The 22,738-nt window shown below is 39.3% G+C and overlaps 1 protein-coding gene across 1 annotated transcript in view; it reads right to left on the reverse strand.

Annotated features, from left to right (window-relative positions):
• skib (v-ski avian sarcoma viral oncogene homolog b) overlaps nucleotides 1-22,738 on the reverse strand; it is a 110,409-nt gene that overhangs the window by 85,543 nt on the left and 2,128 nt on the right. The gene's annotated exons all lie outside the window — the stretch shown is intronic.

Raw genomic sequence — 22,738 nt, forward strand, 5'->3', positions numbered from 1 at the left:
CTCGAAAACTCTAAATGGCAAAAATTTGACAAACTCCACCCTTTATTATAACGCAGGTAAATTTGACCTATTAGTGATCAAACCATCAAAATCACCTGCATTTTTGCCATCAATGGCAAAAAACGAGTTAATTCTTTACACAAATAATCTCACCAGCAGCTTTTTTTACATGCTAATTTAATTAGCTAAACTCCTCTGTCGACACCATGTATATAAGACACTGCGTCTTATAATAGTCTGGTGGTCATTATAGGATAAAGGCTTGGGTGTGCTCTATTTCGGGCCACCTCTGTCTGTCTCTCTGTGTTTGTGTTTGCAATCCTGCCAGATGCGTGCAGCAAACTGGCAAACACACCGACAATCAAACCTGCCAAAAAAAGGAACGTGACATGAGGAAACGTGACAACATGGCTGTCATAAATGCGCCTTGGCCTGGAACTCGAGTCAGTCTGGCAAAAAACAAACAAATGGGGAGGATGTTTTGGCTGCAAAAGTTTTGAAAAATAAGCCTTTACTTTTCTGATTTCTGTATTCATCAATAATTGGTGATAAACTATTAATATTTGTTTAGTCCGTCTTACAGATTAATGGCAACATTTTCGATCGTAGGTATTATATACTGGGCATGGTCACGGAAACAGGTTTGCAAATTTGTACTAATGTTAGCTTTTTCCAAGGAATAGCTGCTAGCTCTTTTGCTAGCTTTTACTCGCTAGCTAATAGGGAATTTTCTTCTAAAACAGGAAAAAATACAAAAATAACGTTGTTGAGCGGCACATTCAATCAGGGCTAATTGTTTCATACAAATATGAAAACTAGAAGTAAGGGGAAATTTGCTTTCCCATTTTTTTTTAACTGTTTAATGTCAAATTCAGCATATCATGTGATTAATTGCTTCTCTTCTACTATGATAAAAAGGTAACAGGGTTGCTTGCAAGTTGTGGGGTACACGTTGCACCAATAATAATTCATAATAGATTATAAAATATTAGCTCATATTATAAGAGAAAATGGCATTTTAGGGCAGGGGTGGGCCAACTATTCCACAAAGGGCTGCATGAGGACAGCCTTTCACCAATCTGAAATCTTACAAGTAGGCATGTGCTGGTTAACTGTTTCAAGGTTTACCGTGGTATGAAAACGTCTTGTTTTCAAAACCACTGTACAGTATTACGTAGCTATTTTTTATATCCCAAAAATGCATGCCAGAATGGCGTGGAGCAGCAGCACTCACCCCTCCCCCTCCAGTTGTTGCTCTGTCCTGTGTGTCGGTGACACTGCGGTCGCTGTCAAAACTACACCTGAGCTTTTTCAAAACCCCCTCCAAAAAGTTATTGGGAGTATTTCGGCTACCGAAAAGAAACAGATGGCCACGGCTTAAAGGAAGAGGGACAGCCGACGTGCAGACAACACCTCCAACATGATTTCACATTTACGTGACCATCATCCGTCACTTTACACAAAATTTTAGTAAACGCTGTTATCAACGTTTCCCACCAGCTATGAGAGTTCACTCCAGCATGTTTTGTGTGTCTAGCGATGGTAAAAAAAAATACCATGATGTAAGCTTGTTAACGTGGCTGGGTTAGCATGCCAAGACAGCTGAGTAGTTTTCTTTCTATTAGCGTGCTTTCGTAAGGCCTTTCACCATTGTAAACATCTGTTCAAAATAACATTTTCATAATACGGCTCGTGGTGTTTTTTGTGTTGCGAGAGGGTGTGTGTGTATAATGTGTAAATAAAAATTCAAGTCATACACACAGGCTGTCTCTTGCTCTCACTCTCCATTAATATTCAAGTAATTAATCCCAAAATATATAATATAAATATTAGAGATGTCCCGATCCGATATTTGGATCGGATCGGACGCTGATATGGGCAAAAAATGCGCATCGGTATCGGATCGGCCGACACGGAAAAATTCCGATCCAGTTTTTTAAAGAGTTTGGTCCGGGTTTTCTAGCACACCGATTTACATAATCCATTCCAGTTTTTGCTTCGGTTTCCCTAAAATCGGGTCCGCATTTTACGGCACACCTTCAACACACTACATTACCGTCTCCCAATTTACCGAGAGACTTTATCGGTAAAAATGTCAGCTGTGTGGGATCATTTCACCTTAAAGGACGACAGAGACGAAGAGGCAGGGCCCAACATATGCCACAATAAAGTCAAGCGTGGTGGTAAAGCTGTAAGAAGTTTTAATTCAACCAACCTAATCAAGCATTTAGCGAAATACCACCACAAACAATATAAGGAGTTTGTTAAGAAAACCGAAGACAAAAAGAAAGGTCCTACGCAACTAACACTGTCAGAAACTTTTGCTATGAGTGACAAACTGGCACTCGACAGTCCCAAAGCCCAGGGAATAACAAGAGTGATTGCCGAAGAATTCATTCTGGATGACGAGCCATTATCTCTTGTGAGTAAAGATGCACCATCCAACACTTAGAACCACGGTCCAACATGCCCAGCCATCATTACATCCTTGAGCGATTCGGCCGTGGAAGATTCGAGAATGATTCACAAACATCCAAATTCCGATTATTGAAATATGTCGAGTAAAGCCGAACTAATACACCGCGCGGTCTTCAGGACGCAATGAGAAACGGACCGCATTGCGTCCCGAGAGTAAACATCATGCTTGTCGTGACCCGGGTAATGCCAATGCTCAACTCACGGCTTTAGCTCAACTCATGCCACTGGATAAAAAACACAAGAATACCTGACTGCTGCTGACAGCCGCTACAAACTACGTCAACATCGTTTAACTGTAGATAATAGATATCATATGTATATAGAACTAGATGCAAAATGACAGACTCGACAGCGTTAGCAACATTGAAGTATGGAAAACTAGATGCGTTAGTAAACGGCCGCCATCTTAAAGCAGGAGACTTCCCTAGTAGGCTGTTGTGAACCTTCCAAGCGAACCTAATTAACTTTTTATCTAAAATACTCCTAAATCGGCAAAATCTTGACTTTAATCTATCTTCAAAACAGTTTTAAAACTTTCACGTGTCGAAAGTAGACAGAAGGGAAATTATGGAATAACGGGAGCAATTTTAACAACTTTAACAGTTGATTCGCAAAATTAAATGAATTGAATGTAGTTTAAAGCTGCTGATACAGAATGGGGACTTGAATATTTTATTTACCCTTTTAAAATATTAACTTGATACTGAAATAGTTGTTTATTTAAACCTGAGAGTTCTTTTTATACAATTATTGTAACTAATGCACGAAACATTAAAAGCGGCTAATAGCTTGGGGGGGTTTGTGGGATTTTCCATTGAGGTTGTTTGTGTGTTTTGCTTTTTTAAGACAGTTTACAATATTATTTGCACGTTTTACTGACTGACTATGCCATTTCTGTATGTTATTTATAATGTTTTGTGTTTGTCACTGAATAAACAGGTCAGTTTCTTGTTACCAACCGTTGTGTGTTATTCAAACTCACCTAATTCAGCTGGCTAGTTTTTATCAAGAGTACTAAAACTCTTTTCAACATGAGTCTGACAACTAAGTAAGGAGGCTAAATAACTTTAAACTTTAAAACATGCTCAGATAGGCCGGTATCGGTATCGGCCAGTATCGGTATCGGATCGGAAGTGCAAAATAATATCGGTATCGGATCGGAAGTGCAAAAACCTGGATCAGGACATCCCTAATAAATATAAATACATCTCAAAATAATACATTTTAGAGCTATAATTGGAATACCGTGATACTGTGAAACTGCTGTATTTTTGCTTAAGTTTATCGTACCGTCAAAATCTCATACTGGCACATGCCTATGTACAAGTGCAATCAGTTGATTGCAGTCAGGCGCTTTTTGTTACCGCTGAAACCTCATTGGTTCACCTGTCTGTGCTGAATCAGTTGGAACTAACACTGCAGCCCTTAAGGACTGGTTTGCCCGCCCCTGTTTTAGGGGGTACTCCAGACTTATTTTCAAGCATTTTACTCTCTTAGTTTTTCTAGATTTTGTATCAAGACGAAAAAATGTACTTCAAAACTGCATGTTTTTGCATTTCGTAAGTGGCATTGTATCAAATATGAAGGGTGGGACGTAAAATGTCCTCCAATTCTGGAATGACCTGAATGACGCAGTAACAAAAGCCAGTGCAGCAGATCCTGGGGTGACTGTTATATACCTAAAGCGTCACTCCAACAGAGTGTGTTCAATTCATTTGTAACGGGCACCTGGTGACAAAACCGCGTATTTCAATTGCTACCAGGGTGCATTCACACCTATGGATAATTTAAGAGTATATAACGAAGCAAAGAATGGAATGTGGGGAGAACATGCAAACTCCATAAGGAATGCCGCAGCCATGATTAAAGCCCAGAACCTCAGAACTGAGAGGCAGAACCACTAATCCTCTGTGCTGCCTACTTAAAACATGGTTAGGTTAATTTTAGATGGTGGTGGCTGCTTGAAAGAGAATTCTATTTCTATTGCTTTAAAATTGTTTTAACTCATTGGCAACTATTGATGGTGATAGACGTCCAATCCATTTTGACTGGGAGGCCCGAATAAACGAAAACTGGCATTGAATGAGTTTAACGTAGAATTCTGGCAACTGCAGCGGCCAGTATTTTACTGTAAATTTAAAGAAAAAAATACAATGTGGATGAATTGAAGGTGTCCACACTACTTAAGGACTACATTATTTCATGTTAGCACATCACCACATGCAATTAACCATACTTAAATTGTGATTTAAGGGCTTGGATTAATAATTGAGATAGTCCTTGGGCATGTAAATGTTCTCTCTATCTTTCCATCTATCCATCTGTCCTCTGTATGTAGGCCAGAGTGAGTGGAGGTAGAGCTGTAGTAGAAAACAGCGTGAGGGGGAGTGCGGTGCAGTTGGAGGAGAGCCCATGCAGGGAGGCACGTCCTCCAGGGTCGACCCTATGTCAAACGGAGGAGGTGAACGGTCTCGCTGATGGCGAGGCCAGCTTTACTAGAATCGGGCCGCAAGGGAGGAGCGGAGCTCTGAGGTCTCTCAGCTGTGAGAGGGCTATGTAGTGTGAGGTCTGGCGTACAGTACGCTTCAGTACTGTACATATATGTGCCACCGTGCGCTCTGCTGAGCTTTCCTCAGAGCCGGCGAGAGCCAGCAAGTTCTTATTTAGCACAGCTCTGCTTAGCAACCACAGCCGCCCTCCAATCAACACCGGCCCACTGCTAACCACCGTGACTTCAGTCCGACAACGCTCACCTGCCCACACGCGCAAACCCACACGAGCGCGCGCACACAGCCAGTCTGCAAATCAAACTAGTTTGCCAGACATTGTGGTCTTCTAAGCACACTTTCTACCAATGTGTATCATAAGATTTTGCCAGTAATGGAAGACGACTTTTGTATACTACAGCATTGTAAAAGCGGTTTAACAGAACAATCAGATTTCAGTGCCAAAACCGTTGAATTGAAAGACTACTCCGAAACAAATAGCTTGCTTCCTGGTGTTTGGCAGATTTACCGTAATTTTCCCCCTCATTTTGAATCCTGCGGCTTATAGTCCAGTGCGGCTTACTTGTTGATTTATTTGGGTTAATAGGTAACACTTTATTTGACAGCCGCATCATAACACTAACATAAGATCGTCATAATCATGACATGAAAATATCACGAGCATTAATAAATGCTTATGATGGATGTAATTAAGTGTCATCCGGCAAATTATGTCACTAACTCCATTTATGTCCAGCTCGGATCTTTTACATCCATTCAAGAGTGAGCTAATTTGCCAGACGACACAAAATGACATCTGTCATAAGCATTCATAAATGCTCATGGCAGTGTCATGTCATAAGTATGATGGTCTTATGACAGTCTTATAGTGCCACTGTCAAATAAAGTGTTACCATATACCATAACTAGCAATTAATGAAACAACTGGAACAGTAGCTGAAGAAAAAAAATAAATAGGCAGAGAACATGAATTTTGAATGTTATTTACATTTTTTAGGGCTGCAATGCATGCTAAGAGGCATGTTGGAGGAAAACAGTGTTGACAGCATGTGGCAGCAGAGGTTGACTGTCTCCCCAAGGGAGCAGTGATGGCCAAATTAAGCTTCTTGAAGCAGTGAAAGCTTTGCAGTCAATTGGTTCAAAGTCTAATGGTGGTTCATTTGGTCTTATGATGCCGCTGTCAAATAAAGTGTTACCAAATACCATAACTAGCAATTAATGAAACAACTGGAACAGTAACTAAAGAAAAAATAATTACGACTGAACATAAATTTTGAGTTTTATTTACATTTTTTAGCGTTGCAATGCATGCTAAGAGGCATGTTGGACGAAAACAGTGTTGACAGCAGGTGGCAGCAGAGGTTGACTGTCTCCCCAAAGGAGCAGTGATGGCCAAATTAAGCTTCTTGAAGCAGTAAAGCTTTGCAGTCAATTGGTTCAAAGCCTAATGGTGGTTCATTTGGTCTTATGATGCCTCTGTCAAATAAAGTGTTACTGGTTAATATATTTTGGTGTAACTATCCCATAATAGGACATAGGACAGCTGTGGCTTTTAGTCTGGTACGACTTATCCATGAACAAATGCCTTTTTCATGTCAAATTTGGTGGCTGGCGGCTTATAGTCAGGTGCACCTTTTGGTCTGATAATTATGGTAGCTAAATCGCTGCCACTGGTTAGGTTTACATACATACATTTATGGAGATTAAAGCCTAATCGGAATTTAAATGCTTCATGTACACACCCAATCGGAATATTCTGACCCGATCAAGCATATTCCGAACAAGATTTTATTCGGACCGAGAGGGGTGGTGGTAGGTGTCGGTTTATAATCTAATGGGCGTGCTTGAAAACACAAATTTCGGAAAAAAACTGTCTTTACCGCGCATGTCGCGAACGAAAGACATGACAGGAGAAAGACTGAAATGATCTGTATCCGTGATGAGCACGTTGCTGTAAATTTTCAAAAAATCTCAGAATTGTTGAACGACATGATGGTAGAAAGACGGCAAAAATATTTGAAATAGCACCAACATTTAAGTGGAAATGGACGGAGCGATGTTTTGTTGTAACGGCTTCTTCTTCTACTACTGTTTCCGGTATATTCGGTCAATCTGCGCATGTCAAAACGATTTGTTTTGCCCGAAAGTGGGATGCATGAACATACGAGTCCTAATCGGATCAATATTTTCAGTGTCCATGAAGACAGCGAAACCGATCATAATTTTAATCCGAAAACCGAAATTTTGTCAATCTAAACGTAGCTGCTGAAAAGTATAGACGTTCAATCTATTTTTGGGGCATCTTTCGGTGTCAATGGCCTTGAAAGATAATCATTCGCAGCCAGAACCTCTTCGAATGGATTTGAAGTCTATCGCTGTCAATGACTGTGAATCAGTTAATAGTGCAAAACCATTTGTTGTCCAAAAGACAATTTAAAAAAAGAGACTTGTCAAATGTAAAACTTTAATTTTGGAGATTAAATCTAAAATTCAAACTCAAAACTTAATTGTTGAGTGAAAATCTCTAGCGATTAAGTTAAACTTTAATTTTGACAGAATTCAAGTACATGTATCATAAAATATGTACACACAGTACATACATATTAGTGCTGTCAAATATATACTGGAAAATTAAATGTTTATAGTACTGTAAAAGTTAAAGCTTTAACTTTGCAGATGAGTTAATGCTTTAAAGCTTTACTGACTGTTTGACAATTAAACATTTTCCTTTGTCAGCACAGACAAATTTATAATTAGATTAAATTATAAACAAATAAAGTTTGTTTCATCCTTCATCCATTGAAGTTTATGCATACATTTTAACCCTTTATCATCACAGTAAAAAAATGTGTACAGTATGCCATTAATGAAGTACCAACTCTATCAAATTTAAAATTCATAATGGTGATGCACAAACTAATGAGGTTACTGATATCGTGAGACTATTTGCCCTCTCATTGATAGGCAGAATAACATTTTTTAAAAACTGATTTACTGCATTCATCTCAAGTGATGTTAATTTCACTTATGTTGAGCTCATTACTCACTGTTTTAAATGTACTGCACTAGTATATTAAAAGAAAAACCGCACCCCGACAAAGCAAACTGACCCAAACCAACTCGTGGAAATGTGGCTTTAGTTTTATTTTGACTTTACTGGAAGCACATCCTCTTAACTGGGGAAGACTTAATCACTTCATGACATCGTAATCCCAAAACTAATTATGCATCTCCTAAATAACAGGGGAGTCGTGCAATGCGAATCCTCCAAACATTCCTTCCCCTCCGACCCCCAACCCAGAGACATACACGCACAAACAGTGCTTGGCACCAGTTGCAAAGTGCGGCGCGACCCCAATGGTGATGGGAGCCATCAAAACAGGAGGCGCAAACAAGATTTGGAGCAAAATCTGTCTGAATACAGAGCAGTCTGTTTGCTTTTAACTGCGTGAGCTAATCCTCCTTCCCAGCCTGGCTTTGGAGGTTGGCGGTGGGCGAAACGGAGGCAGGGGCGGCATGCCGCTTTGTCATATGGCACCAGCGGAGCCAGATTTGGCTCCAAAGTGGTCCGAAAAACAGAAATACACACTGCTTATGGCCCCAAGTAGGACTCTAAAGTTTTTTTCTTTCATAGTATTTAAATAAATACATGCCAATAATGGCGATAAGACATCCAATTCATTTAAAGACTGGCTATGAATGCTTATATTTCTAACATCTTTAGCCATCAATAGTTTTCAACTCACATTTCAAAGTACAAGTGTATAACCTATATTGCCAAATGAATCACATTTGATACACCTAAAATTTCATGATTTTGAGACTAATTCAGAATTTTGACATTTCTTTTTGAAAAAAAAAATGATGGATGCAAGTCAACACATGCATCTAAAGGTTCCATGAGAAAAACAAACAGGATTTAGCAAGGGTTATAGATATCTGAGCGCTTATTACACATATTTATTTTAACTTTTCTTTTTACAAATTTGAAAAAAAGGTTTCATTAGGACCTTATTTTTCAAATTTTGAGATTCTCTGATAAGTGCTTCATATTGCTGGCATTAAAGGGTTAATGTATTTGAAAACAAATCTCTATACAGTGGTCACTCTACTTGCAAATGTCTCTACATACACATTTAAATTAGAAAATGTTGCCTCTTTTTACGAAAGAAATTTCAGGATACGAAAGGCAAAAATACAGTATGGCTGGTACTCGCAGCTCCCAGTTTACTGAACGAAACATATTGTAGCTGCTCTGCCATTGGCTATTGAATAGCATTCCTGGCATCCAATTGGCTAAGAGGGACCTCTACTGTATGTGTATGTGTGTATCCCAGCGTCCTCTTCATTCGCTCCTCATGTTCTGACAGCTTTACATGAGTGTATAAACTTTAATTCTTTACTCTATTCTTGTTTTTTTACATCATGAACAACTCCTGATTTTATGTTTAACGTGCAATAATCTAATTTGATGGCTTTTTATGAATTATAAAAGATTTATGTCTGAATATTGGGGGGCTTGGAAAGGATTAGGTGCATTAAACGCGTCTCTACTTACAGAATTTTCAAGTTATGAAGTAGAGGTACCACTGTATTACATTTTCATGCGCAAAAAATCTGAGCGGTGTTTTAGAGAATTTTTTTGCTTGCAAATGATTTAGGTCTGTTTTAACACACTTATAGCACATAGTGTTTTACAAAGCATGTTTTAGTATAAAGCTATCAAATAGATGTTGCGGCTTGCACATTTCCCCTCACTGTACGTGCCAGTGAGCTGCCGCGCTACATTTGATGCACGCTCTAATTACTGCATTCCATAGGGGATGCTTATAGGCCCGCCACACTTTGAATGAGCTTGGATGATGACGTAAAGCTTGTCTGAGTTTCCGAAAGACGGGACAGGTCGGGAAGTGTAAAGCGCCCATCGCATTCCAGGAGTGAGGCGGGATTAATGCAGTTTCAAGTCCTCGCCGACCAACCGACCGCCTGCCGCACCCCTCGACTGCAGCGGCTTAGCGTCTCAGCCGGCAGCAGATGCAGACCAAGATTTCCTGCCTCCGCAGCAGATGGGCTTGATTCTTAATCACAGGGCTGGAAATTGGGCGGTGATCGTGGAGAAATTGATCATGACTAACCCAATACAAGCATCTGTTCTGTAGCTGACCGACGCTAATCACACCACTCCTTGGACATTTTGAAAGTTGTCTCACATTACATTTCTTATGTTTAACTAACTAGCCCTCCCAGTCAAAATGGATTGGACATCTATCGCCGTCAGTGGCAGCTAATAGGTTAATACTTTTAAAAAATCTATGCATTTTATTTATTTATTTTTTCTCCTTAACATACCTCGTTTATTATGACAAGGCAGCGAACAGGAAGGGGTTATGGGGGAACAGAAGAAAAGAAACACAAGAGAAGAAAGATAAGAAACACAAACTACAACAGGAAATACATTGAGCGTCTACACTAACTACTAATATGTTGGTGCTATCGTCAACTAAATGTATTTCCGGTTGACACCATGTGGGGGGCCTGTTGACCAGGGAAAGAGGGGGACGGGGGTGGGGGAATCTATAAGCTAAGTGATTGAAAGGGGTAGAGTGTACATAAATCAGCTCTGTGATCTAGAACCCAGTAATCGTGTGAATCCCTTGTGAGTGTAAGCCCGTTGGCGACCGACCCTACGCCGCCCCATCGCCAATCCTGGCACCGGGACCCCCCAGCCGAGCGCGCCCTATCACATCCAGCTGCACGCGAGCCCCACCAGGCGTGCGACAGCCACGCAGACGAGCGGAGACACCATGTGGGCGCCAACCCAGGGCCATGGCCCCCACCCAGCCAGCCCAAATCTATGCATTTTAAAAACTCGATCTTTTACGCTCAATTCGGATTCTTTGGAAATGATGTGATCGGGCTCGATTTTTTGATCACCTGATCTGATCGGGGACATCCCTCATCGTAAGATTTAAATTATAAGCATATCATTATTCTTGATCTACCTTTTGAATAATACTATATTAAAACTATTGAAATCAGCAGTCAATGAATATTATTATCATCATTAACAGTATAGTAGGTATAAATTTGTTTTTACATTTATAGTTTGAATTCTTCATACCAAACACAGACACATATCAAGAAATATACAAGTTTCTTTCCATAAACAAACTCATGACCCCAAACTAAAGGTCGACCGATAAAGGGATTCTCAAAGACTGATGCCGATACCAATAAAAAAAAAAAAAAAACACTCCACCATTTGCTGATGTCTAAAGCCGATTTTGTACGCCGATATTTAAGGCCAATATGCTACTTTTTTCAACCACATTAATTATGAAATGCAAGTCAAACAGTCATTATACAGTGATCCCTCGCTACTTCGTGCTTCAAACTTGACGCCCTCAGTCCATCATGGATTTTTTTTTTATTTAAAAAAAAAAAGAAAAACGGAGGAGCTGTCCCGAGCCGATCGCGTAGTCTCACTCTCCCTCCCTCCCTCCCTCCCTGCTCTTTGTTTGTCGGACAGTGCAGTGGAGTTGCTTATTAAAGTCAACGATGAGTTACAGATGTTTGTGTTTGATCTTGCCAGAGACACGAACTTCAAAGCCCAGCATGCGTCAATCATCGTTTAACTTGTTAAACCGTTGCTGTGGCAACTCATTGTGTGTAAGTGAGCAGCTAGAGCGGATATGAGTGGACTCACTCAGTGAAGCATTTAATAAAGCCAAGCATTTTTCTACTACTTTATTCTTGTTTAAAAATAATTTGGTGGGACAGTAACATGTTTCAAACTTATCATAATAAAAAAAGGCCTTATATGTATCTCTTTCAAATGCTAAATCGGTGCACTACTTCGCAGTTTTTCCACTTTCATCAAAATGAAGGATCACTGTATAAATGTGTAAAAGTCACATTTTTCTTCTGCTGCTTCCTTTTATAACACTGGCCACTAGGTGGTGGAAAATCACAAATAGCTAAAATCATCACCCAAACAGTGAACATAACAAATTTTCCATTATCTTGGCTATATATCGGCCAATAGAAAGTCGACCTTACAAACAAATACTGTACAAATAATTCCAAAGTTACTTGGGCCAATGGTGAACAGTGTTATATTGTCATGCAGACACAAATGAGTTTCACAACTACAGGTAGAAAACTGCAGTGATATGTCAGTTTTTCAAGAGGATAAAGAATACATGCCTGAGATTGTGTGTGTAGTCGGAACAACTGTACTTTAGTAACACAGAAAATCATTGGTTCTGGGATTTTCCAGCCTGGGAGAGTTTGCGAAGCACTCCACACTACCCCTCCGAAAGAAAAAAAAAGAAAGAAAAGGGCCGCACTTCACAACTCGTGAAAGGCCAGCCCTCAAACAAAAGAGGCAGCGGATCTTTAGCCCACATCGGCTGTGACAGAACCCCAGCTGACACTCTTTTAACTCGAGGTCACCCCTGGGAGAATGGAAGCCGCAACCCTTGGGAGCTCCTGACCACGGCGACAAGGTGACGGTCTCCAGTGGGGGCTGCTCAGGACATGAGAGAAAAGACTAAAGGCCACAATGGCAGCCGAAGATGTGAGAAAGAACAAGGATGGACATTGGGCAGACGGGCCCGTCAAGGATGTCATGTGGTAGCTTCCTAGAGGTCAGCAGACAGATGGGAATGGAAATGAGCCGGCCCCGAGAGCTCATTTTAATCTGCCCGCCAACGGATCATCCCGTCATTACGTGCTCTTGTGTGCGTGCGAACGCGCTGACGCTCCAAAACAGCAAATAAGTCATACGTCACTTTGCTTACTTTTCTTTTTTATCCATTTTTAATTATTATTTTGTTCATTTTAATTTCATTAATTGAGTTTTTCTTAACATTGTAATAAAATGTAAATGTATTTATAATAATAAAAAATTACTTCATTTCTTTTGGCTACATAAATGTGAGCATGCTGTCATGTCAAAATGCATCAACGTGCAACTTGCAAAAGAGTAATACTGTAAATATTGATTTACTGCATTCGTGTTTTACATTTCTTAGTTTTACACATTTTTTCCTATGCTCTTGGGCACATAAATGCAGAACAAAATCAATTAATTCATAATAATAATGATAAAAAGACTGATTGCAAATTGTTATAGTTTTTATTTGTTTTCTTCCCCTTCTTTTTTCTTTTATTCATTTATATTTAGCTATTTTATTTTATTTTGTTCTTAATTAATTGTAATTAATTTATGCAGCTATTTTCCCCCCAAATTTTTCACTTTCAAAGATTCAGATTTTCACATTTTGCTCAATTTTGCGTTTTCTTTTTTTAAAATGAACATCGCTTAAATAAGTGTGTTTAAACATGTATATTATTTACCTCCCAGGAGGAAAGTTTTGTTTAAAAAAAATAAATTGACATGACTTTATTATTACATCAGCTACCTCCCACATTAATAACGAAGTAGTAGTCTTTTACTTGTCTTAGTTTATGTTGGAAAAATTAATATTTTACATGAACCAGTTCCACAGGATTCGATTTTCTGAGTCAAACCTCCCATAACATTGCGCAAGACACACTAGACTACAGTTTATATAATTCTGGGTTGGGAAAAAGTAATATTATTTGGACCTCCTTAAACAAAGAAGTTGAATTTGTAGGAGTAGTAGCAGTCTGCTATTTTTTAATGAATTCAATAACTTTAATCGCAGCGTATAAGTGGAAGCACAAGCCCTTGACGCTCACTTGATTGGTTCACGCCACGTTTGAGGCTAATTTCTGCCAGTGAGAGGAACAATGGGATGAAAAATTGCATAAATTGGCCTCAGCTGAATGACTTTAATAGTCGCGCCATGAAAGAAAGGACTAACTTATGCTCTCCCATTTGAGCGTTAATGCTTTCCGACTGAAAGCCGCAACAGGAAACAGGCAAAAGCAATCCCTGGTTTTTAGAGCTTCTAATCCAAATGAGAGTAAATTAACAATGTGTTAGACCCATTGGAGCGTTTTTAAAATTTTCCTGAAAAGTCAAAGTTTTACGATGAACTCATTGGCTGCCAGTGAGGGCAATAGACGTCCAGTCCATTTGAGCTATAGTAACTTTAATTTATTTTCTTGCACATATACTGTATATATTAGAGCTTTGATTGTGATTAATAGCATGACATGCTTGAGATTAATTGCGATTAATCACCTGGTCATATATATTTTGCGATATTAAAACTAGAAGAATTTTCACCAGATGACTTGAATAGCTCTGCTTGGGAAGACTTTGGTGGATCACTATGACCACATTGTATTCATTAGAGATGTCCCGATCCAATCACAAAATCGGAAATCACGCAGATCGCACCATTTTTCCGAGGATTGGAATCGGGTGAAAAGGATCGGGTTTTTAATTTTAAAATACCGTATTGGCCCGAATATAAGACGGTATTTTTTGCATTGAAATAAGACTGAAAAAGAGGGGGTCGTCTTTAATTCGGGGTCTAGACATTATACCCATTCACAACGCTAGATGGCGCCAGATATCATTGAAGTGATGTTCTGTCATGACAGATCTCAGCTTCTCTCAAGTTTAACCAGTTTGCAATTATTTATTGCAATGTTTTTCCTTATTCAGATTTGTTTCAAGACTACAGTTACAGTTAGACTTCACTTTGATAGTTAATGCAATTATTGCAATTTTGTTGTTTTATCATAATGGATTGGTTTATTTACATTTCAAAAACCAGAAGCCATTCATTTACGAATGTGATTGCACTTTAGTTTACATATTTAAATGTTCAGATATTACGATTTGAATGAGGCAAAATAACATGGTTTTTCTCTCAAATATATTGTTATAATCATTTGTTTCGGATGTGTGCAGCTAGTTTGCTACTTAAAATTAACGATGATTTACAGGTTTTTAGCTTTGATCTGGCCAGAGACGCCTCGGTAGCTCTACAATCAAAGAAACAAATGTGGTAATCATCATTAAGCTTGGTAAGCAGTCTGAAGGTAGGTGACTCAGGAAGCCATGTCTCTGCACTATTGGTGCTTTTACGAAGAAAAACAAAAGTTTACATTTAAAACAAAAACAAAAAACATTCGCACGTCCTGCGATGGGTCCATCGCATGCGCACATTGCGATGTTCAAATTAGGGGTGTGACAAAATATCGAAATGGTGATATATTGTGATACATTGTATCCCAAAAGGTTATCGATATGCTCCTGCCAAGAATCGAGATACCGTTTTAAAAAGGTGTCAATGTTAAAAAAATTTAAAAAATTAAAAAAAAGGAACCAACAAGTTGCTATCAAAATCTTCCACCATAATAGTGTCTCAGTTAACGCTGCTTTAAGGCCGCCATTGATGGTGCTCGACTCCAATCCATTTAGACTGGGAACATTCGTTCATTTGACACCAGAGAATTCGCAGCCATTCTGTCCGATTTTCGGGGCACTAGCAGGTCACTTGCTTTTCATTTACAGGTCACTTCCTGTTGAATTTGAGTCACTGCCTATTCATTTGGGTGATTCCCAGGTCACTTCCTGTTCTGTAACTCAAAATAAACAGAAGTGACCCATAAAATACCCCAAAATTAACAGGAAGTAACTAAAAATCAACAGGTAAATGACCTCAAATGGCCCAAATTTACCTCATTGCCTGCTATTGGCTGCCACTGACGGCCATAGACGTTCAATCCGTTTGAAGTGGGAGGGATTGGACGTCTACTAGTGATAAACTCATTCCAATTCACAGCAGAAGCTTGTTTTTCTGTTTATTAGTTGATTGTAGAATATCCTAGAATGATTTCCTGACCAATGTATCGATAATCTTTGTATCGCCGTATCGTCAGATCATCGTTATCGTGAGCTTTGAAGGGCTGCAGCTATCGATTATTTTAGTCGTTGATTAATTGATGAACTGGGTAGTTCGAATATTTGAGTTATCGGATAAGAAACATGAAAAATCAAACTACCTGAGCTGAGCCTCAAACGGTATTAAAAAAAAAAAAAAAAAAGAGGATCTATGTACAACAAAAGAACAATTGACTAATTTACATGGCAAAAGTCCGCTAGCTTAAATGCTACAAAAAGCTAACTTTTTTTTTTTTACAATGCTCTTAACAAATAGTTCAGACACACATTCCCACAAAAACATCTAAATATGCCTATAAACTAAATTATGAATGCATAAAAAACATTAGCTCAAACAAAAACTTAAGTTCAAACTTAAGTTGGTCTTAACAGGGAGCAGTTGGATTCAGCCATGTGAACTGAGGCAGACCAGAGGTCAGTGTATCCACCCTAAACTAATACGATATATCACCATTTCCATATTTTGTCATACCCCTAGTTGTCGCAGTGTAAATGCTGAACCTTTTCAACAAGTCATTTGCAAGTGTTGTTGTAAAGTAGCTCTCCAACCGATCTCTGGTCCTCTTGGTCTAATGTGCCCTGAGCCTAGGGCCCTTTCACACTACAGTAGCACTGCTTGGTCTGTTTTAAAGGGACCAGAGTTCTTTTTATCAGATAGTCAGCCTTGTTTTGTAAATATGAATGCGCACCTGAACTCTAGTTCAGACCAAACAAATAAACTCTGGTCCGCTCAAAATCGTGGGTCTCGGTCCGCTGTTTGGTCCACCACTTTAATGTTCAGCACTCCGAACTAAAATGAAGCAGACACAAGTCTTTACTGTTTTTTTGGTGACTCTGATGTTAATGCGACAATAAAAATGATTAAGTGCGTTAATTTGTGAGTTAATTCAGAATTTACTAGTTAACTTGCCCAGCCCTAATATATTTATATATGATTTATGAACAATAAAAGGCTATAGTGATACAAAAGTTCAATAAAGTTTGGTTAAAAATCTTTTTACAAACACTAAATAGCTTAATTAATATTTTTAGATATAGCAACAAACGCTTTTTGGAACCAATTTTTAAAATGCAAAAGGACAGCCTAACACATAAGTGTCCTTGCATTATTACTCATAGCTTATAATGTTTTGATGGTATGATGTAATTTCATGTCATGATTGTAAATCTGACTTTGTAAATTTTGAACTGGTGCTTGATTTGAAAAATATTGTTGATCAAATCGAAACCGAGTAATTGCACCGCTCCGCCGCTCCCCCCCAAAAAATCGCAATTACAATTTTTTCCCTAAAATTGTTAGTCCCTACCATCAATGAGTAAAAATTTACAAAATGGAGTGCTATTCCACTCAATCTCCCTTTGCGTTCTTTATCAAACGGCCATCTGGCCAGCGGACGGGCCTGCCATTGGGGTGGAGTGGGCGGCTGTGTTGGTGTCTTTGGAGAAAGGTCGAAGGTCGCAGCCCTTTGACAACATGTCAAGGCCCGGCCCGCGGCCTCCTCTCGGCAAGCTGCTCTCGACCGCGAATTGTCGGACGCCATGCGGAACGGACACAATGACTAAGCGGTTTGACCAACTCCCACGCGCATCCCTCAAACCGCTCAATCAAAGTTGTTTTCATGCTTATAGCAGCAAACGAGAACGGCCTGAATTAGTAGAAGTGAAATGCAATTTGTTTTACTACTTCAGTGACACAACATGTTTACGTTCCCTTTCATTTTCTACGACAGTGCATTCACAAGCAAAAACGAGTCAGGCCTGAATTTATCGCGCCATCGGCCGGTTGTTTATTGAGCACCCAAATCCAATTTCTTTCCATTGCTTCAAGATGTGGTGACAACATAACATATGTATGGTTGATTTAAAGTTTACGGCAATCACGTTTGTTGGCTTGTGGTTTCGGAACTGCTGATTTATACAACAGTACTTTTAGACAGTAGAGACTGTCAGTCATAAATACAGTACATGTAATATTGTAGTACATGCTGTTAAATTTGAGGTTAAATACAGGCAGCTGTCGTTCCAAAAAAACAACAACAACAAAAACATAAAATAAGTGTAAAACGATTTAGTGCTTCGATAACTGGTGTTGCACCAATACAGTTTTTTGGCTCAAGATACTGTTTCCGATACCCAGCTGTGTGGTATCAGTCGATACTGTACAGATACCATGTTTTTAAAAAAATATATATGGCGGAAAACACTCAGGTGACTTGAAGTTCCGCTCTGAGACCCCCAATTTGGCCAACTTACAAAATTGTCCTATATGCATGTGTGACACATCATTGGAAAGCTTAAAACCTCAATTTTCTGGGGAAAGAAAAACTTTGAACAGGGAGGCATTTAAAAAAAAAAAATTAAACAGCAAAACCCCATCGGCAGGGGAGAGCATGCGAGTGCAGAATTACAGATGCCTTGACTTTAACGAGATATTATCGCGTACTTGCCTTGTTTCAATCCAAAAACTCCATGTAGCATGTATCACCGAGTGTCAAGACACAACTGTGAATGGCCACAGCTGGATTTTTTGGGGGATTTTATGGGTGAAACATGGTAATATAACAAGGGTCGCGATGCAGACGCCATTTTTTTCATTGCGACACCATTTGTTTAAAAGTTAAAAATATGCGAGTCAATAATTTTTTTAAGTCTTTTTTTTTTTTTTTAAACGAAATATTAGACATCAATTAATGATTCGTAGCTAAAATGACAGACACTTTTAATGATAAATATAATTAATTACCTTCGTTTTATGGCTGGGCTGAAACAAAAGCGGTTGCGCGGTGTCTGTAAACGGGGGTTTCCAGGGTAAAACGGACAAATTAAAAATAGTTTGGCTTCAGAAATGGCTTCATGCGCCAATAATCTGCTATGGCAGCATATAGACATAGTGTTCTATCAAACACAACAGTTCTTTTGGCTTAAAATACAGCAGATTCGTTTAAAGAGGACTGCAAGAGCAGAAACTGCTTTTTCAGTCTTGTCTGTGTTTTCCGCCAAATACAAAATATTGTTTTTCTTCTTTTAGTACAACATTTCTGGATACTAACTTCAATTTAAAGTCATTTCTAATCTATCATGGCTTGGTCCTACACTGCTTAACTCATTGGCTGGCATTGATAGAGCTTGATGTTCAATCCATTTGAAGTGAGAGGGATGGCATCTTGGCCAGAGGAAGAACAAATTTGATTTTTGAACTGATTGGCTGCCATTGACAGCGCTAGACGTCTATTCCATTTTGACTGGAAAGGCGAGCAGTGATCATTCACTGGCAGTCCCTCCTAGTCTAAATGGATTGGACGCCTGTCGCCATCAGCGGCAGATAATTGTCCAACTTATCCTGACTTCACTGTCTTGAGGTGTTGGCATTTAGGTAGCAAAAACTGCAGAATAAGCAGGATGTCAAAAGATAATTAAAGAAAAATAAGCACACTAATATTTTTTTTAAAAAGATATGGAATAGTGTGAATTGTCATTGATCAACAGCACCTCCAAGCATCCATAATCAAGCGCAAACAGCTGAGTTAGCACCTCTTATTAATAAAGCCGCCATGTGACGTGCAAGGGAGTCTGAGTTCGGCAGATAACGTGGGCTCTTTTTTTGTGTGGCCGGCTTAAGCTTGGTGTGCGAGCCGCCGTCTGGCCTTTGAGCAGCTTGGCCTGTCAGGCTGATGTATGGCAGCGGCGCTGGTGCGCGGCTCCCCGAGGAGCGTGGCCTGTCTGCTAAGTGGGACACGACTGACAGTGAACCACAGCCAGCACGCACTGCCTGCCCTCACCCCCCAACCCCCACCCGGCCATCCTTCTGTCTTGTGTGGAACGCAGTAGTGTAGTGGTGCCTTGAGAGACAAGGTGAATTATGTAATTCGCTTCTCAAATTATCTTTCCCCATTGAAATGAATGGAAATGATGTTAATCCATTCCAGCTTCCAAAAAAACCTAACAAAAGTAGCACTTTCCAATATCGTAATTCAACTCAAAACAATCAAGTTTAATAAATAAAATGATAATAGTAATAATAATTAATTCATACAATTTTATGAGGACCAGGAGTAAACAATAATAAATGAAATAAATAAATAAATAAATAAATAAATATATCAGCACTGCAAAAAATAATTTTTACCAAAAATATGTGTCTAGTTTCTTACAAAAAAAAAAATTCATCACACTTAAAGCACGACAAATATATGCACTAGTATATATAATTAAAACAGAATATAAAGGCTTATTTTTTACTTGCTATAAGCAAAAACTATCTTATAAACAGGGGTGCACATAATTTTTTTGCCCAGGTTCTCAGAGGAGGACCTGGAGATGTGACTTGGTCCTCATTGAGCTTGAGAGCCGCCCCGCCTGATGCGATAAATTTATGACAAGCTTTACTTAGAGCCAATTAACTTTAATTCATTATATTAACAATTAATGCTTGATTAACATCAACTGGCACAACAAAATTGCCATTACTTTGAAGTGAAATGTAAGGAAATAAAAAGCACCAATTCAAAATAAAGGGCATTATGCGGCTCCCACATTAACTCCAAGCCTTTTTAAAAGTAGGATGTCCTCCCAATAAGACCTCATTGAACGTGCATGTTTAGCTTTGTAAAATGCGAGCAAAAACATGTTTGTCAGTGCATGTCGCTGTTCATTACTTTTATTCCGCCCTATTCCGCCACTTGTCCATAGGGCGAGTGGGGTCCTGTTTGACATCGATAGTTTGCTTAATTGCCACATGCTCTGTTTTTTTCGTGCTTTTCAAAGTTTGGATGGCTGAAATTCTTTGACCCTACATAAAATGCGCTGCTCTTATCGGCGACATTGGGATTCTCACGGCACATTTTGTACCGCATTTCCGTGCGAGCATCATTTGCTTCTAGCCATGGTACCACCTGTAACCACTTTTCAGCAAAAGTCCTTTTTTTCGGTAGCTGCGGTGACATCTCTGTCGTCTGTCTGTCTTTTGACGGGGGTGGGGGAACACGGAAGTAATTACTCAGTGTGGCCTGCCTCTTCGACATTTTGAGAAGTTGTTTTCTCGTGTCCGCCGTAAATACAGTGGTCAGCCATCGGTACGCAAAAGCGTATGGAAGCCGTTGAGGGCCAGCGCGTTTGTCTACGTCCAGTACGCATGCGCGCATGCGGACCACTTATGTGCACCCCTGCTTATTAAAAAAAAAAAATACTCCACTTTCCAGTGAAATGTAATAAATATTGGAACGTGAAAAAAAGTTGAAGAAAATAAATAAAAAAATGGAAAATAAAGTGCCAAAAATAGATAATAAAAATACCAATTAATGTTGATATAAATGCAAATTTTAAATTAAAAACTGTTGAAATATATGATGAAATAAATATTGCAAATAAAAAAGAACAATGTTGAAATGAATAAAAAGTGAGCAAAATACATAAACATTCAAATATATAAACAGAAACCTCTAAAAATAAATAATAAATTTTTTTGTGATGCATTTCACCAATTATTTCTTTAATTTTGGCACTCCTCATCTCCCATACAGTTCCTCACAGAGGATAAAAAATAATAACAGTGGATATTATTTTTCAGTACTGTGTAAATATGTTGCTGCAAGAGTTGTACTCAAATATGAGTCGCTTAACTCAATAGCTTCCATTGACGGCGGTATATTTTTGACTGGAAGTGCTAACACCTCCAAAGTTGATTTAGGTTGCGAGCATCTCACATCACATCATCAAATTCAACTCATAAGTATTTCCAAAGTGATTCTCAGTCAGATTTACTTCTCTGTTCAGCAACTTTGCTCAATCTTTCTTCCCAAGGTTCCCTGTGATGACACATCTTCTGGCCAGCACTGAGACTGCAATGATGTCCACTCATTTGCCTGAGTCCCACACAGCAGCTGCTCTGTGACCGAGCCAGCCAGCCAGCCCCCCCGGCCGCCCACCCCTGTCCTCTATGCTCTTTTGTCCACGCTGACCCACGCAGGACGCCATCACGGTGACACCAACACCCACCCACGCGCAACTTATCCCTCCACGGCCACCCTCAAACACACATCCATATCCCAAACCTCATTAAACTCTTAACCCCAGCACCACCTTAAAATAGCCTCCACGCACCCATCCTCCTCCTCCTGCCTAAAAACGATCAGGTCTCAATTTATCTTAATGTAGAAGGATGTGTTCACGCAGGAGAGATTCGTCACCCTGGACTGGTCACCCGTCAGTTGCAGGGCACACAGATAGACTTACAACCATTCACTCTCACAACTCAAGAAATATGCAAATGTACCACTAACCCATCTTTGACCTCATCATATATAATTAAAGGAATAAAAAAATGTACTCTGACTTTTAGCAGTGGTTCTCAAAGTGTGGTTATAAATTCAAAGTGCATTGAATGTTAAATGGGGGCTGCAAAATATTGTCCCACGGGCCACAATTGGCCCCTTGGCTGCACATTTGAAAGAAAAAAAATATTTTGAGCATGAAAGGGTTAAAGTGAACCTCAGACTTAAAGACTTGTAGGCTCTAATAAGCAGCAATTGTTCTCCTGTACTCAAATATGTTATTAGAAACATAAAATACTGTACTGTCATTGATTTAACAATCTATAATATTTAGTACATGTTTTGACCTACGGAGGGCGCCATGTTTTACGGACACTCGGGGTGATGACGTAGATTGTCGCTGTCACTCAACGAATACTACGGAGTTACTGCAATTCCTTCTACGCGGCGAGACTTCTAACACATGCGCTCATCGGCGAGTACTTACTATTTGTGTTTTTATTGAGTCTTTTATTACCTTCTCAATGCCTCAAAATAGTTTTTGCATGGGTTTACCTCTCATACTTTTAAGCATAGTGTTTTCTTGTGGTGGCAAGATTAATCACGTAGCATATTTAAACCAACCTTATTTGACA

The sequence above is a fragment of the Corythoichthys intestinalis genome, chromosome 9 (assembly GCF_030265065.1).
Source record: "Corythoichthys intestinalis isolate RoL2023-P3 chromosome 9, ASM3026506v1, whole genome shotgun sequence".
NCBI classification, from domain to species: Eukaryota; Metazoa; Chordata; class Actinopteri; order Syngnathiformes; family Syngnathidae; genus Corythoichthys; species Corythoichthys intestinalis.